General features: G+C 37.3%; 1 pseudogene; it reads right to left on the reverse strand.

Moving 5' to 3' along the window:
* Window positions 1-3,379: 3,379 nt before the first annotated feature.
* On the reverse strand, window positions 3,380-10,492 carry LOC122350087 (annotated as a pseudogene).
* Window positions 10,493-16,081: the final 5,589 nt, after the last annotated feature.

Here is a 16,081-nt window from a genome sequence, read left to right on the forward strand (position 1 = left end):
GAGTTAAAGGTGACTGTCTTTCATTCAGCAAGAAAACTGTTAACCAAGCTGAGATGTGAGCAGCTATCGTCAGATCATCAGGATGAAAGGAGACGTAGAGTGGAGCGTCATCAGCGTAGCAGTGCTAGGAAAAACCATGTTTCTGAAAGACAGAACCTAGTGATGCCATGTAAACATACAAAAGAAGTGGTCCTATAACTAAGCCCTGAGGCACCCCAGTATCTAGATGTTGGATCTTCAAGATACATTGAAGAACTGGCAGACTAACCGCTGGAGTGCAGTTTCGGAAAAATGCAGAAATTAGTTGGAAAGCAAGTGTTTTTGCAAAACATTTCAGTGATTTTTTTTTTCATGGTTAAATTAATAAAATATATCAGTAATACTTGCTAACAAGTTGCTGAATAGGAATATTTAATATGCTTAAACACATTACCACCCATGTCACCTGAACAGCATGAACATGTTAAACATTTCAAATCATAGAGAACACAATATACAGTGTTTTTACAACAACAGACTAATTACATAATGCTTTCAGACACTTAATTGAATGTTATTTGCAGTTGAATATAAATGTAGTTTAAATTCATAATAAATGCATTACGTTGAATGTGAGTGTTTTCTATTTAGAGTAATTACATCATTATTTGTATTGTCTTTGAAATGTGTATAAAGTGTACTGCTGAATGTACTGATGATCATTTACAGTCATTTCAAATGTACTTTAATGCCAATAGTATTGAAATTGGAATTGGAATTACAAATTTGCTTTAGTATATTTGTCAGTGCATAAAAATAACAACTCCTTTAAATACCACAAAACATCAGTAAAACAATGATTTAAGTATAAAGTCAAGCTTTTAAATAGACATTAGAGTACTTAAATGTGTTAAGAAACCCAGCGATGAAAGTGCCTCTCTTTATGTGCACTTAAATGACCTTTTATTTTATTAATATTACTATCATCGGTGAGGACTGAGTTACAAGTCAAACAAGTTCACATAAAATACAATTAGACACGCTCCTTTTTTCCTAGGGTATTCAGGAACTTCAAATCTTGAAGTTGTTGTTGTGGGGACCTTAAACTAACCCAGTGGATTTATTAATTGTTTTGTATCTTTGTGACATTCACGTGATGTTTTTGGAAAGATTGAGAATCTCACAAAGGGCGTAACACGCTCCGCCCTCCGTGTCATTATTAATCTTTTAGGCAATGAGCTGTGGGAAATTCTTAGTCGCGCTTGATTGAAACCAACACCCTTAGTTTCGCGTTTATCAATATAACATTACATGTTAAGACATGACTTTTCAAATGATCTGTGAATTACTTAGATATGAACCATAAACCATGAGATTCATAAGCGTAGGTCGCACCAAGACCACATTTAACACAATGTCTGGACATCGCTGGCCTGGACACGCTTTACCACCCAATATACCAGAAAACATCATCCGGTAAGAAAGCTGATTCTTGAATCAGTATATGAATGCCCAAAGGAGCTACGCACCCAAAGCTGTGATTCAGACTGAAACCTCTCTAGTCACACATTAAAATGATGATAGTGACCTTTGTTTGTCTGCTGTCTCTGCCGTGTCATTGGATGAGCTGGAGCTCCTCCTGTGAAATACAAGGTGGAATGTCGCATACCAACAACTATGGCAATAAATCAGAATGAATGTCAGCTCAGCAGAGCCACTTCAATTGACGCTGGCCAAGATATGTATTCAAATATCAAGAATAAAATATCATAATAGTAAATTCACCGTCTGACCGAAGCAATTCACTAAAAAATAAGCCTTTCCACCACAACATATATTAGTAGTACCGCTAATTATAATAATTATATTAATTTTTTCACCATATCTCACAATTTAGTGTCTCCATCACAAAGCAGTATGACTTATTATAATGATTATTTATTTCACAGTGGCATTTTTACAGGCTTGTGTAAGCTACTCCACATTGAATAGGAGAAAAATCTGTACCGTTTGTACCGTTTGTCTATACTTACTGAAAACTGTACTTCATAAATGGGTTTACCATGGAATGAAATAACCACAAAAACCATGAAAATCAGCAACAAGATTCATACTTAATCTTTGCACAGAATGATATAATTACAGTAGTTTTTTTTTCTGTTATCCAAAAATGCAAATGCAACAGCTGCTTATTGGAATTCTCACAATTATTGACTAAAAATAAGCTTCCATGAAAGCTTTTTTAGTTTGAGAGCGGTCTAGTTGCAGCCAGTTGTCATCCAGGAACTGAAGCTCATGGTTTGAATCAAACTAGCCAGAGTGAGAAGGGGGACATATTTTGCATTCTAATTTAAATTAAATGGAAAGATTAGTGGTTGCATATAATGGAAACTAAAGTTGATGGTTTAAATTATGGTTTGGCTTGAAATCATGGCATTCTTTGCCACAAAATGTCCATAACCCTGTTTTTCATTGAAGGCAAGCTATGTGTCAGGAGTTTTGCTCCACATGTGTATGGCCATATTTGGTACTGTTATCGTCATTATATTAATATTATGTTTCATTGAGTTCCAGGTGTGTATCTGCTAGTTATCTAGTTAAGTACTCATTGTTTGCCCTACTTAAACCCTGCATTTCTAATGTCCTGTTCCAGTGATGGAGAGTGTTTCCTCCTTCCGAGGAGAGCAATAGCAGTGCTGACAGAACAGCAGACCAACAAACAGGTTATTCATTTAGTTGTGTTCTACCACTCATTTTTCTTAGTGTTTTCTTGTTTCAGTAGTGTTTCTTCCTGTCATGGATCCGTGTTTGCTCGAAGACCATACCAAACCATTTCTGGCTCTTTGCAGACCTCACCAGATATCCGGACAACTCTCTCTGCTCATACTGTAATGCTAGCCTGAGCACCGAGTGCAGAACGCTGTTGTCTGAGGATGGTCTTCGAGCTGAGTTCACCACAATCGTGGAGTGGACACTGGTGAGAAATAGATCATCCCTCACTGTTGGTTCTTGCAAGTCCCACTCCAGACCCATTGCCCAACCCTCCATCTCCCCACTGTGCAGAATGCATGCCTGAGGCCACCACTGATGAAGAGGACGCACCCATCGCAACAGAGGAACGGATTGTCATGGAGCCAGAGCCCAACAAGACGTCAGTTGAGGTGAGAGCCGGCAACAATGCCCATTGCAAGGGACCTAGTTGTAGACAGTGTTGGCTCAGTGGAGTGGAGCTCTGAGTAATCTGAGGGTGAAGTAACTGGAATATATATATATATATATATATATATATATATATATATATATATATTTTTTTGCATTCCCATTTGCTCACATAGCAAAAGAAAAACTGTACAATAGTGTTTTCATGACTTTCAATAAAAGGAAAAAAAAATGACTAATAATGGCATAACGATGATACAGAGATACAGAAACAGAGAATAGAGTTATACATTTGCATAATAAAAGTACAAATATGAAAAACCTGAGGATTTACGATGTTGTTCACATCACCATTGTCTTGTTAAAAGGGTCCATAGACACGAAAAAACTGACTTTGGTAAGTTGTTTGTGGCAAACATACGTAACATAAATACTCGAAGATATATGCACCATACCATATGCAAACCAACAAATTTCTTAGGATATGCATGTGAAAACCGCATATTATATGCATGCTAAACACGTCTATGTCATATATACGCCAAAGTCCATTTTTGCATATCAATACCACAAGTTTTTGTTTTTTTATTTGGCTTCATAGTTATATGCATTTTCATTTTGTCCCTTCATTAAAGTGTTAGGGTTTACGCCTGCTCGTATCAGCTCATCAGTTCTTGGGTCTGACTGTAATTAATGTTCAGTTTTTTGCATAGTTAATCATTTCAATATATCATCACACCTCAATATATTGTCACGATAATTATTTTTTCTTGCCTGTAGACGATTTTGACTCTCAAAGTGATGGTAGCTGTTAACTAGCGTTTTATAAATCCCCAAGAATCTTTTTTACTGTTCTTCTGAAGAATAAAATCTTGGATGATGTTGGAGACAACTTGGAGTAAATGTAAATGTTTGGGTAAACTATTGAATTTTAATTTTTCCAATAATCATTGGTTGTCAAATCACCATTCCAAGATACTTTGGTGCTATTATCCTTCTATTGGGAGCTCAGATGCAGCCTTCTCTATTTCCGTCATCGATGGGTCTGGCGAGACTTGCTTTTCATCCGTACACTTTGAGGTGGAAGTGTCTTTGGTTTCGTCTCGCACCGTCTTCAGAAAGGTCATGATCCCCGACCCTCCAGTACCTCTTTCCTCCAGCGCTGTTGGAGCTCTTCTGATCGCGTCCAGCTCCTCGTCCGAACCCTGCTTGTTGGCACGGAGCTGTTTGGCCCGGGAGGCCGGGATAGTGATGTATCGGGTGACGATGTTGATGTGGTAATTACGAAAGTCCACCAAGCGAGCCACACACTGCTCAAATGTGTGTGTGAGACGCTCATCTGTTTGCTGGAGCACAAAGCTGCGCAGAGACGGGCGACTAGAGATGCTTTCAATGAACTGCTTATGAGAGGGCGGCATGTAGTCCTCATTCTTCTCAGGAAGGCCCCTGTTTGGACAGCGTTGAGAGAAAAACAATCATTTTCATATAAAGACATCATGTAACCAGGAAAGTCAACCATGAAGACAATTATTGATTCTCTCACCACTGCTGCCTTCATGCTGGACTCCCAGAAGCTCATCAAAGCAGTGTAAGACACTACTCTGAGCGGCACTGCCTCCAGAAAACTCCATTGGCTTCTCCTGAACTCCTTCATACACGAGACCTTCTGGCATTGATGGGTTATCTTTCCATCTAACATCCACATGCAGAAGGACAGTTAAGTTTTTACAGGTTCAGAAGAACTCTGAAACAGAGTGAAATCTACAGTATGGCTTACCCAGACAGATAAATCCTCATGATGCCATAGAATATAGAGGGATCTACATATTCTGAAACAGAAAACATTTATTTGTCACGTGAACCACTTCAAAAAAAGTTTCTTTTTTCTCTCTCTCTTCTGAAAGTATTACCGTGCATTAGTTTAAAGGTCTGTTTCATGCTGTCTACGGCCTGACTGATAACATTCAGAGCTTTGGTGACCATAGCAACATCATTATAATGGACGCCGTTGATGACATCAAGGATAGACTGTGAAAAAAAGAAACGGCTAGTATTACCACAGTACATCAATGTAATCAGATGTTGATACCACAATATACAATACCTGCAAAAGTTGCAAAGAGAACAAAGATTACTGGATGTTTTACAAGGTGGTACTATTTTTGTCTTTCTATTTCAAAATGTCATGATGAACTCAATGTGTTGCTTGCCATTACTTTGTATAGTTTACTAGCAATTTCTGAGTAAAGATTAAAGCTCTGAGCGAAGTTTGGCAACGTTTCATTCAATATATAGTTACTTTGGTGCATCAAAGTAATTAAACAAATACTAGTATGGTGTATCAATATGAATTATTGGCTGTTATGGCTTCTGTAGCTCTGTGAATTGTTGCATTTCTCAAGGTGTCAGACCTTCAGGCCAGGAACTGCTGCCAACTCCACCAGCAGTGTCACCAGAAAAAATCCTCTCACACTTTCCCCGCCAGGAAATGTCAACAACAAGTCCAAGTTCCTTACAGGAAGCAAAAACAGTCACCATGAATGGTGAAACTAGCCATAGCCAAAACTACATTGGATTTACAATGTAATGCTTTTTTTTTTTTTTTTGTTACATGTTGTCATTCTTGACACAAATGTAAATATAACGTCAGATGCTGTAAAGAGGATCAGAATTTACACAAAGGATATTTACGTATTCACCTCTTAACGTAATGAAGTGGCTCCCTCTGCTGACTTTAAAAATCAATAACATTTAGGATATTTCTGTTAATTCATCAAAATACTTACTCCATGGAAAAAGGTCTAGGAATGGTCCACATTCAGTTGTGCATGAAAAAGAAATATATTATTAATGGTAAGTTAATGTAGCATCTGAAAACAAATCTGAAGGCAAAGTATTTCTGCCAACTAAAAAAAAATAATATTTATTAAAACCAGACTAACTGTTACTTTACAGAAAATCGTATGCAAAATATGTAACAAAATTGAAAATTAAATGAAATGGAAAATTTAATTCAGTTTGTTATTTGACATTTCATTTTATTTACAATCTTGAAGCAAGACTGCCAGTATTAAATGGCTAGAGGCAAATATAAAAAGAAAAACTTTACAAAAACACTTACAAAGACTTGATTTTACTGAGCTATGGCCAATAATTGCTAAAACGAGTTTTGTTTCTGACTGAATTCAGCACACTCATGAATTCTCTCACTAAACAACGAAGTGCAGATGTAGATTACATGTGATTCATTTCAGTGTAGACAGTGTTTACTTATTATAAAGATATACATAACTTATTATAATTATTATTTACTTATTTTGAGAGTGCTTTTTAGTTGATGTTCTTTAAAGCCACTTGTGCCAAACAAAGGGGAGGGACAACATTAGCAAGCACCAATATCTTTTTTCTTATGTCTCTCATGGAATAAGAGGAAGACCTTTGCTGAAGTAGCTTATCAGTAGATTTGCGTAATCAAGTCGATACAACAGGGACAGAGCTAAGGGTGGGCAATTTAAATTTAGTCATTTTGCAGATGTTTTATCCAAACATCAGTTGGTGAATACATAAAGCAGTTCTTCTTAAAGAGAAAGACAGTCATATGAAGTGCTTGTAATACCAAGTTTCAGGCATTTTCAAATAAGTACGGGCTAGAAAGGGAAAGAATAAAGAGATTTAATAAAAAGTCTCAATCATAGTGTCAAGCAGAGTCTTCAGCTGTCATTAGAAAATTGTCACGGCTCTAGCATTCCAGATAGGGGTGAGAGGTCGTTCCTCCACCCACTCCACATGGTACCACAAGGTGTCACTCACTAGCAGATCTCAGACTTCTGCAGGGGATGTAGAATTATAATAGTGAGTGTTTAGGAACACAATACAGATACAGGCTTCAAGAGGAAAAACAAGTCCATAATAATTTCCTGAGAAAAATACAAATCCCGGCATAATTATTAGGGAAAGAAATTGGCAAACCAAAAATGACTTTGACAGAGGGCCCTCAACAACGTGGCCTTGTGGATAGTAGAGAGCAGAGGAAGAGGTGAGGAAGCTGGCGTCCGAGCTGAGTTAGCAAATTCAGATGCACAACCTACGAAATGAGGAGAAACAGGAAAACAAAACAACTGGTAGAAGCAATCGAAACCGGCCAGGGAGCTGACAATGGCTCTACCAAAGAGAAAGGCTTCAAACTGGAGAAGTGGAAATCCTGGGATGCCCAGTGATGAGAGGGGCTGATAGAAGAATCTGATGATGTCAGAAGCAGCTGATAGATCCAGCAGAATTAGAACTGATGATTTGGAATCAGTGCAATTCCGTGACAGAAAATAGCGCAATCTCAGTTGAATGGTTTCGCTATGAATGGAAGGTGAGGGACAGGTCTGTAGCTGTCTATAAGAGATTAGTTCAATACAGTTTTTTTTGAGCAGTGGGGTTACTCGAATCTGCTTGAACGTAGCGGTGAAGAAGCCTGTGAGGAGAGATGTGTTGATGATGTGTTTAAGTGCTGATAAGAGGGTAAGAGAGATTGCTTGGAGGGTATTTCGATACTTCTGCCTCGGAGAGGTGACAAAAGGAGAACTTTTAGTTTTATGTGTAAATTAAGTCAAGCTGATTTCCTGATTTATGCATGCTTGTAGTGGTAAGGCATTTAAGATCAAATGAAACATGGAGTAAATAGAAGCCAGTAGCATAAGGCTTGTCCGGATGAATGCTGAATTTACCGAAGACTAAAAGTTCCGGGAATGAGGACAGCAGGCCATCCAGCTCCTCTAGGAAGGTTCCCTTAAAGGGCAATCCATTATTAATGCCTGGAGTTTTTTGAAGCTATTACAGAAATCGCATCAGATTCAAATGTATTATAATTGCATAGGGGAGAGTGGGTTGAGGATTTCCAATTGTTGAAAATAAGCAAACCAGTGCCCCCCACCTCAACCAAAGTGACGAGAGGTATGAACGAAAGAAAAATGATTAGATAGAGCAGCTGGTTGCTGAATCTTCTGGAAAAATTCAGGTCTTAGTCAAGTCTAAAATGTTGAGTGTAGATTGTACTACATGGACTCTGCTTTGTTGACAACTTACTGACAATTCTAGAGACCCATAAAGGCATGAAATAAAGTGTGCAAATTTGTAATAAAACATCCCACACACAGCAATACATGTTACCTCATCTACTGGGACTGCTCTCGCGTGCCACAGAGAGCAGAAGTAAAAGAAAAGTGTTTATTGCATTTGAAATTTGAATAATTATCTTTCGAAAATGCATGGATTCACTACAGAAGGCCTTTATTCAGCCCCCAGACCCATGTGAGGAATGTTTTATTACACATGTGCATACTGCATTTCATGTCTTCTCAACTTTAAGAGCAAGAAGGGATCAATGCAAATTATTACATTACATTATTACATATTATCATTATATTATGAGCTCGGATTGCAGCCATCTTTATTTCTGTCACTGACGATGATCGATGCACACCCTGACAGCTAATATTGCCTGCAATCCATTGCTTGTTGGATGGGTATTTGATTAGAACTACTAACACAAATAAAAAGTGTTAAATATGCGAGACCAATGGAAAAGTAGAGAAAGGGGTTTGAGTGATCAATAGCAATGTCTCTTTAAGGCAAGTCATGTCACTTGCCAGCCATCTCTGAAATGCCTCTTGGGCATGAAACATCAAATTAAATGCTAGCAGGAATTGAAGCCTATGGGGTATTGAATAATTATTAAATAATTACTTTTAATCCAAAGATAAAATGTACAAATTTGTTAAGATAGGTCAAGATAATATGTTATTGCATATCAGTACATATGAGTTTTAATAATGTTTGGATCAGGAAGTTTACCCATCTGGATCTCTTTTCTTCCAGTTGGCAAGAACTGCATCAGCGTAGATAAAAATAGGAGGCAGACCAAGTCTCTGAGACACCTCACAGAATGGCACCGACAGATTCCCCGGAAGCACCTGGAGGTTCATGACAAACATAAATAGTCCGACAGTTCAGTTCTGTGCTTCAGTCCTATCAGTGGTTTGGAATGCATATAAAATAATAGCAGTACTTTGATAGTATCTCTCTCTCCCTCCTGCCATACGTAACCAATAGTCATTACGCTCAAAGCCAGATGGGCCAAACGCAGCTCACGGTGTGTCTGCAACAAATGAGTCTCCAACAGAGGCATCTGAGATAGGAACACAAAACATCATATGAACAATCATGATGGGATTATTAACCTATTTTAAACCCTTTTAAAAAAAACATTTTTTTTGTTTTTCCACTTGGTTGCAATACCACTGTTGCTTTTATTAAAGTAAATAAATAATTTAGAAAACCAGCTCAGAAAACCAGACTAAAATACCAGACCAGAAGCTGAGGTATAAAACTGTAGTCAGCATATTACTATTACCAATTTTACCTCCTCAAACAAGATGGCAGGCGCTGTATATGAAAAATGAGGCCAGTGACATTTGAAGTATACCACCCAGACAAAGGCTATGATAAATATATAATGTGAACCTGTTAAAAGAGTAGAAAGTGCACATAACAATGCTCCAAAGACTGCGCTGAAGGTACAATAGGTGAACTTGGAGGAAGATGACCAAACTGGCAGAAGAGCAGCAACTGAATGCAGACATTGAATACCTGCCAAAACAAGACCAGACCCAATTGCTCCAACTATTCACACAGTTCCCACAGTTACTGCACTAGAGGCCTATTGTTGTTCAACACTACATCCACCTGATTGACAGCACCCCTTGCAGACAAAGACCCTACCTACAAAGGCTACTTATTCCACCAAAACAAGGAATTTAAGATCATGCTGGAGCTACGAGTGAGCCTTCAGAAAATGGCCTCAATCACTCATAGTCCCTAAAAAAGTTCTTCCAGAAGCTAAACAACCAGTCCAGGTTCAATGCTTACCCGATGCCCTGCATAGATGAACTCCTGGAAAGAATAGTCAGGTCTCGGTTCATACACAACCCAGGACTTGTATAAGAACTACTGGCAGGTGTATCTTGACCCTGCATGATGGCCCTTTACTGGCTTCCATTCTCCATCTTGAGTATTCCATTTCACTGTTCTTCCTTTTGGCCTGCATGGAGCACCTGCCACATTCCAGTATCAGATATATAGAGTCTTGCAAGGCTGTGAGACGTAGGCTGCTGCTTACCAGGATAATGTAATCATATACAATGACACTGTACAAAAGGATACACAGTTTTGGATTAAGCTTAAACACGAGGAGGGTAACTGCTGGGTTCATGGTAGTGGTTGTGTATTGACTTGAACAGACTTAACTTACTTTAACAGACTTGGTTTAAACTGGCTTGACTCAACGACAGCGGATTGCAACATCAATACACAACAAGGAACAATGGGAACAAATGGGCTACTCATAGCAAACAAACAGGGTCACATGACAAGAACCTACCAATGAGGAACACTACACATGACTAGAACAACCAATCAGAACATGACACATACACAAGGCAGAGACATATGAGTACAAGGGAAGCATGAAACAAACAGGAACCGGTATTAAACATCAAAATAAAAGACATAAAAACATGAACATGACAAAGATCATACATTGTGAATTTGGTGGCGCAAAGAATGGGAAGAGATGAGTTCTGGCACATTTCTGACAATGTTCATCCAGGGGCTGTAGTACGCTGGCAGGTCTCTCTGAAACACAAAACACAAGTATACACAAGTCTGTATGGCGGTCTCCAAGTTCACTCCCGGAAGGGGCGGTGTCCGGCAGAATTTAGCTCCAGCGCTAATCAAACACGCCTCAAGCAGCTAATCAAGGTCTTATTAGGTCTTCTTGAAACTTTCAGGGAGGAAACGTTTAAGCTAAACTGTGCCGGACACCGACCCTCCAGGATCTAGTTTGGTGAACCCTGATCTATATAGTGTATATGTTTATAATACATTTTATACTAATGCAATGAAAAATAAATAAAAATTGTGTTGTTATCTTAATATAAATACTATACAGTTACAATATATACAATACATAATTTTTTTTTTCTCATTACGTAATACATATATATTGTATATCTTAAGGTAGTGTCTAAATTTTAACCAATCATTAAAAGGGATACATAATAACTTCTAATAATTTCAATGTTTCATAAACCACTTGAGAAACTTTTAATTTGGATTATTAAATTGGATTGGAGTCAGTGGGTAGCTATACTAAGTCATGAGTAAATTCAATTTAAAACAGTTGTTACAATGACTGTTATATATTTAAGTAGCAATTACTTCAAGTTTTCAAGTAAATATTACTTAAATTTTTTTACAAATTTTAAGTAAATTCAACTTAATCCAGGTTTAGACTGTATTTACCATTAAAGCAGAATGCATTCATTGTCATTGTCAAAGTCTAATGCTTTCATATACAAAAATGTGTCTTGTTTTATCATTCACTGCTTGTTCATTCACCTATATATTATTAATTATTACTACAATGTTACAATTTGTGAAGAAAAAGAATGACCTACCAGAGGCTCAGGAAGAATAAATCCATAACTCTCACAGATATGAAACTGTCTGAAAGACAATGTTGTCTCTATATTTTTCACTTTAGTGCCCATAATTTTAGTACAATACAGCAAGCACTGGACGTTCTGTAGCTGGAAGTGGAATGAACCTTATCTAACACTATCACTCACTTTTCAATCACTTTTTTATCTCTTTTACCATCTTTTTTCACCTCCCCTTTCAGAAATATAATTTCTGAAAAAAATAATAATAGTGTACCAAGAAGTCCCGTAGCGGCCGTCAGGAGATGGGATCAGTGGGCTGTTCATAGATTGGGAGAAGAATTTTACTTGAAAAAAGCTTGGAAACAATTCTCACTCAGAAAAGGCTGGTAAAATTGAGACTCCAAATTTCACAAAACAGCAAAAGCAACCATAAAACAATGTAAATACAACAGTGAAAAGATCTGACCTTTTTAATTATTCATGCCCCCGTCCATGATGGAAAAAAACGGGATCATAACTTTGATGTTTACTTTAAGAATTCTTGTAAACATAACAATTCTAGTAAACTATACTTTGAATTTGTACAAGCTTAGATTGAGTGCTAGCAGTGAGATTCTGGGAGTAGGAGCACTGCTTCCACATGAACCTTACGACCACCATCTTTTTGTGGTGGATATAAACATCATTATGGCATCTGGTCCTAAATATCCCCCTTTCCCCAACTTGGGTGGTAAAGACACACTTTCGTACCTATTACAATCAAATATATGTACTAATATGTAGCTTTTAGGTACCAAAATTGACCCTTTAGGTACAAACACATACTTTTTGAAAAGGTACCGCCCCAGTGAGAGCTTTTTTACCTGTATATCTGAGAGTGAAAAGTACTTTTTCTGCTCTAGTTGATGTTTTTCTTTTTAATCTATGCTTAAACGAGTGCGCAGTTGTTCTTATTTCTTATTTAAAACAAAATGACTAAGACAGATGTGACTCTTTTGTGATGATAGACCTCATTTTTCCAAGTAAGGCATGTTCCTGGATCAATATCTTTGTTGATCCTCGAACAACATTGTGATAAATTAGTCAGATTTGAAGAACCAGTTTATAGTTTTTGTGAAGTTCAGGCTTTCAGTCAGTGTTTGGTCCTTGTACAGCAGTGTCATTCATTTAGCATTTCCTCTGATTTTAGGCATTACTCATGGGTAAGATTAGGTTTAGGTGTAGAGATATAATCAAGACAAAATTTTAGATTAAATATTAGGCCATTTTCCTATTGAATATCCCCCTACTTTGTTTTATTGTTGCATTCATATTCCGGCTGACTAGCTACAAATGCACCCTGAACACACGCATCTAACACTTGATCTGATTGTGACCATTGTTTATATTCTCCCATGATATCACCAGATTTAAAGCCAGAGCCGCATAAAAAAATCACACCTACAAAAAATGTTGCAGCTATAAAGACGTACAATGTACATTCCACACTTTCAAAAAAAGCTGTCTAAAGATGAAACATGCATACCACAAAGATTCGTCGCAAGATATTTTTGATGAAATCTGAGAGCATTCTGTCCCTCAAAAACAGCAATGCAACTTACACATTCAATGCCCAGAACAGTGTGTGGACTGTCAATGGAGGAACAGAAATCTCTCATTTTTCTTTAAAACATCATCATTTGTGTTTTGAAGATGAATGAAAGCCTTAGGTGGCTTTAAGGGTGATGGGGATGAATAACCCCCCAAAAAAGGGTGATGTTGAGGAATTTTGGGATGAGTTTGTGTCAAACACACGCATTTTAGGAGCTTAACTGAAAAATCAGTTTCAAAAATAAACAAAAAATACATCATGTCTTGGAAAATATGGGTTTTTAATGAGCAGTTTTATCACATATTAACAGATGGGTGGGCGAAATGACTTAAATCGTAATTTTCTGTCGAAACTACATACATTGTCTTCTTCACTGTCTCTCTCTCAGTGGTGAAGCAGAGGATGCAGATGTATAACTCTCCGTACCACAGCCTGCAACACAGGTCGCATCAAAGCACTGTACAGTATAATGTAGAAGAGTACAAGGGATGTATAATGACGAGAGTGACCAATTTGTTATTAAATGCAGAGACGGTCTCTGTAATCAATTCGACGTTAAATCACTAGAAGTTAAGTGTCCCCAACAAAGCAAGCCAGAGGCGACAGCGGCAAGGAACCAAAACCCCATCCATACAGAATGGAGAAAAAAAAAACCTTGAGAGAAACCAGGCTCAGTTGGGGTCAGTTCTCCTCTGACAGGACGCCCAGCACTTAACCTCCAGTTCAATTTCAAAGGCAGCTGTGTCAGATAGTGTAAATGACTTAGTGAGTGTGTGTGTGTCAGGATCTGGTGATCTGTTCACGGTGCGCATCTAGGTGTTCTGGTCTCTGATGAACATAATCTCTGGCTGCTGATCCACCATCTAGTCTGGTTACAAACTGTGAAAACAGATTGAGAAAGAGACAGGACTAATATTAATGTAGATGCCATTCTTTTTACGATGTCACAAGTACATCGTATTGTAGGAGTAGTGTTCCCGGTTCCAGCAAATCTAAGTAATGCAGCCTAAAAATCCTTTAACGGATTTGAATAATAAAAAGTGTGTTGGTAAGTTATGTCCACTCCAAGATTCAACAATCATATTTAATGTGAAAGACTTGTTTCTTCAGGGAAAAGCTTCATATCTGAGATGTGTTTGTGTTGCAGACCACAGAAGGCTATGTTAGCACCAGTTTTTAATTTTAGTAGGAAGATTTGTATTTATTTACATATAAAACCGATACTTGTAATGAACTGTTAATACAGGCTATCAGTATCAGCTAAAATTATGCAACGATTTCTTCAAAATGGCGCCTTAGTGACATCACACATAATAAACACATGTGACTGACAAAGACCGTTAAAAAGAGATGATAGTCCCATCTGAAATGATACATGAAAATAGTTTAGAAAACTAGTCCTGTCCGAATAGGGCTTAAGGGTACATGAGTAATTATGTGCTAATGCCAAAATAATACTTAATTAATCACATACTGATGATAATTAAAGGCGTTAAATTTATGTTATTTATGAAAGTGTTACTAATGGTCTTATTTGCCACAACGGTTGTTCAATAAAATAAAGAATTAAAAAAATATTTAAAAATTTTTACTGAACTACAGTGTATTATCATCGTAGTTTATGCTTATCCAGCGATCCTTATGTAGGATAAACCTTAAACAGTGAATTTTATGTATATGTTTGCTTCGTTTATTGTGAAACGATTAAAAAACCTTCTTTAACATAGATATAGTACTATATTGTGAGCGGCACGGCTCTGTTCTGTTTGAAGTACTCAGAGATGCCATCGCCAAGCGTTTGATTGTAATTTAATCTAACTAATTCATTTTAAGTTAATAAAAAAATACAACCAATGCCATTTGATTTAAACTAAAATCGCTGCGGTTGGTGCTTAATATTTCCGTAGGACAGCCAATCAGCGTAGACCATTCATAAAATTGTATATTGCAACACGTGTCGCCCCGCCCCACCATTAAAGGTACAATTATTGAAAAGGTACAAAACTGTTCTTTGAGGAACATTATTTGTACCATTGTGTACCTTTTTTCCTGAGAGATTCTAATCAACCAATCAGATTTGAGGGATCATTTTTCACCCTTACGATTAGGTGCTTCTACAGCCTTGCAAATCTGCTCTCATTTCTCACTGATTTTAGGAATACATTTTGGTTAGAGTTAGGTCTAGGGCTAGGGATTGGAATAAGTCTATATGTTTGAACAGTAATGTTTTACTTGGCAAAATCAAGGCGACTTCACCCGGTAACCGGCATCATTTTGTGATCACATTTATCTTGACAAAATAAAGTAATCGCTTCTATAGTGGAACACTAATAACAATTTGAACTATTCTTTGTTCATCCTGAACTTTGCTATAAAGTTCACAGTCAACCATGTATCAACTCACCAGACCAGTTTTCACATCTTTAGAAGAAGATGTTTTCACATCTTGTGATCTGAGTCTCAACCAGCATGACACCTGATACGATCTCTCTTCTTCTCTTCTAATCTTTATCAATTGCGTTATGTAGGTTAGTGTATAGGTATTAGTTCAAATGGGAAATGTACGTAAAGAATTAAAATGAATTATAGTTTTTTATATCGGCCGCCAAACGTAACTAACACAATCTGTTAGTCCATATAATGACCTTATTTTGCTGTATGCTTTGGGCCATTGTCCATTTGTGATATTTGTACTAAGCGCAGCCCAATCAATTGCATTTGACTGAATCTGGGCAGACAGTATTTCCCTAAACACTTTAGAATTCATCCAATGAATGTGATGCCCTGAAAAAAGTCTACAGTCTACAAAAGTTGTCTACAGTCACATAAATCATAATCATTTTAATTAGTTTGCACGATCATG

This window comes from Puntigrus tetrazona, chromosome 8, assembly GCF_018831695.1.
Source record: "Puntigrus tetrazona isolate hp1 chromosome 8, ASM1883169v1, whole genome shotgun sequence".
Lineage (NCBI taxonomy): Eukaryota > Metazoa > Chordata > Actinopteri > Cypriniformes > Cyprinidae > Puntigrus > Puntigrus tetrazona.